This window comes from Poecilia reticulata, linkage group LG13, assembly GCF_000633615.1.
Source record: "Poecilia reticulata strain Guanapo linkage group LG13, Guppy_female_1.0+MT, whole genome shotgun sequence".
Lineage (NCBI taxonomy): Eukaryota > Metazoa > Chordata > Actinopteri > Cyprinodontiformes > Poeciliidae > Poecilia > Poecilia reticulata.
This window is the reverse complement of record NC_024343.1, coordinates 32,421,974-32,425,134: the sequence shown is the minus strand read 5'-3', so window position 1 is coordinate 32,425,134 and position 3,161 is coordinate 32,421,974. Positions and strand designations below refer to the sequence as shown.

General features: G+C 40.5%; 1 protein-coding gene across 5 annotated transcripts in view; it reads right to left on the bottom strand.

Moving 5' to 3' along the window:
* Positions 1-3,161, bottom strand: part of slc8a2b (solute carrier family 8 member 2b) — a 102,312-nt gene that overhangs the window by 33,661 nt on the left and 65,490 nt on the right. For 4 of the 5 annotated variants that reach the window (XM_008426674.2, XM_008426673.2, XM_008426675.2 and 1 more), the window contains one exon: positions 1,181-1,232. The gene's annotated coding sequence lies outside the window, so the exon portion shown is untranslated. The other variant, XM_017308221.1, reaches the window with a different exon arrangement.

Sequence of the window (3,161 nt, the reverse complement as noted above, 5' to 3'; positions counted from 1 at the left end):
TTGCCCTGCGACAGACTGGCGACCTGTCCAGGGTGACCCTGCCTCTCGCCCGGAACGCTAGCTGGAGATGGGCACCAGCAACCCTCCCGACCCCACTGAGGGACAAGGGTGAAAGAAAATGGATGGATGGATGATCTGACTGGCTGCTCGGTCAGCTGAAGCTGAACAAAATCCTTAATATCAGGAGACATGACCATCCGCTCAGCCGCAGACGCTCCCTCGCTTTCACCTGAAACCCGATCTCTGTTTACAAAGCAGAGAAACATCTACATATTGATTGGCTCACAGGCTGAATTTCTGCCTCCGAATGGATTCTGTCAACACACTGTTTGTTTTGCCGCCCGAAAGGCAAATTAATCGACTTTCACACCTTCACACAGGTCCATTATGGAAAACCTTTCCGCAAAATTCTTGTTTTCTACGGCTTTTCTTCAAACACGGAGTAAATGAAACACTGTAGCAGCGTTTAATGGACTGTTCTCAGCTAAAACAATGACTGCAGTCAGCATAGAAAACAATATGTAGATGCTACAGGCGGACAGAGTGAAGAAAACTGTACACAACTAAGAGTAGCACAACTTCAACAAGTTTTTACTAAAGTAAAAGTAAAACGTAGTAGGAAAGCACTCAAGAGTGAGAAAGTATTTGGTAAAAAGTACTAAATGGTTATCAATCATTTAATATTTATAAATTACATCATCAGATGGACCAAAATATGAAGTTAAGTGGAAATTTTGGTATTTTAATGACAATAATTCACATAAGTAGCAAAAACTAATGAAATCAGGCAAAATATTTATTTTTTCCAAATCAGTTTCTTTCAATAAAAAACGTTTAAAGTCTGTCTGCTGAGTTTTTGGTTCATTCAGTGGGTAGAAAATCCAGAAATTTTACTTAAATAAGAGTAGAAACACCTTCTAATATCCAAATATCCTTTTTATGTTTGACTCCACTGTGAAAAACATCCATTTCCTACTAAAACAATAAAATTAGGCGACTTTCCTTGTTTGGTTTTGGCTTACTTTTGGCCCTTGTGACACAAAGTGCTGCCCGTCTGTTTTCTGTGTGATTCTGAGTTCATTTCAAGCTGCAGCCTCTCAGGTCTCAGTGAGTCAGTGAGCGATCTGATGAGCTGAACTCTGCATCAGCGCCAACGCGTCGGCGAAAGCGAAGGACTCACCACGGGTCTCTGGGCTGCGTCTCTAACTCTGGGGCTGCTCCACATCGACGGGCTGCAGAAACACAAACCGGAGGGAAACATTTACTTCTCATGTTGTTTGCAGCAAAATGCAGCAGAAAGCTGAATATTTTTCACATGATGTTACCAGGGGGTCGATTTTTGGAGAAAAAAAAATGGTAGCAACTGATAAATTCAAGATGGCGGACATTTTTCAAGATAGTTGTTAAGGAATTTTTATTTTATTTTTTACTAAATTTACCAGACGAATGCTCTTGGTGTCAAATCAAACACATTTTGCCAAATAAAAAACATGTTTACTGATTATCTGTTATTTCTGTCAAAATGGCCACCATTGTTGCCACAGAAAATACATTTTTGCAATAAAATAGACAATTACACAAATGTATTTGGTGTTAAATCATGGCTTACATTTTTAGACCCATAAAAATCATATTTATTAACCGACGGGCACACTAGGGCAGCCCCTTTATATGTCTTCAGGAATTTTCTAGTTATTTTCTTGTCTCCCTTTTCTGGTGGACTTTTTCAAAATGGCCGCCATGGTTGCAAGGGAGAATATATGTTTCAGCAACAGTTATTGCCAGTGGTGACAACAGATAAACAAAACATTAGGTTAACTAACCACTAATTTGATAAGCAAGAATCTTAGCTATGCTAACATTAACATTAAACATTAAATTCAGAAAAAACTCAAAATTCACAACATCAGAATTCTTAATTTTTTTGTGGCACTAATCCTCTTCCATATTTTCCCATATTATAACCTGCCAGTAGAACTAGCACTTAAAAACATATATCTATACATTTTTGACTAAAAACAATCTTGCTGAAAAGTTATTTGTGTCTTTTTTCAAGTGAACTCATATAGACAGGAAATGCTAACCGTTGTGTTTTTACAGTGTTCGGGTCGGTCAATAATAAAGTCTCGTTGGCTGCAGAGCAGTGAGCCAGAGCTAATTGATTCATCCTAATAACTGATTCATGCTAATAACTGATTCATCCTGCTAATAAAGCGAAATCCTGCTGAACTGCAATAATTATGCAACGCAGCAAAAGTTTGCAAACGTTCCTGCGAATCCACCAGAGTAACGATTTTGTTTGTGTGTGAAATTAGAACCAAAAGCAGAATTAATGACGTAACTAAAGTCAGCAAAGGGCTGCATGATGAAATGGCGCCTTTCTCCTGCGGCCGCCTCCCAAACAACAGGCAGAGCTGCAGCCGAGATCAACGTCCGTCATCCGGACTCGAACTGCAAACTCTTCACTTTCGCATCAGCAGAGCGGCGGAGGAAACGGATTCAGCGAGTCGCCGGGCAAAGCCTCGGAAAACGCTGCAGCTTTCACCTGCTGCCGGTTGGCTGGGACACGGATCCGACCTGCAGGGGGAGAACGGCGACGGCATCGACTTCTGATGGAGGGGTCAAAGTTCACCGAGAGTCCTGCAGCTGCAGGCGCATTTAAATGAACCGCAACATCGTCTCCTGTTCTCACTCCTTCATCGTTTTCAGGTTTTTAGCCGGATTACCGATCAGAAACGGATCCGATCTTCTGACTTAATGTTTAAAAAGTTATGTTCAAATTCTGGTAAGGAAAAGAAATATGAGAAAAATGCAAACAAATAGCATGAAGTCAAAAAATCAGACCAGCGATTATTTCAATGATCTAATAATAATCTAATAATCTAAGCAATGTTTATAACTTACATTATTATCCTGACGATTAATCAAGTAACCGAATAAAAATAATGGAAAATCTTTAGTTTAGCCAATCGAATCTTTCCATATTCTGCAGGTTTCACTGCATGTGACGCGTTTTCAGCCTTTCCAGAGGGAGACGTGTGAGCCTCCAGCCTCACACACTCCTGAATAATTCACACACACACACACACACACACACACACACACACACACACACACACACACACACACACACACACACACACACACACACACACACACAC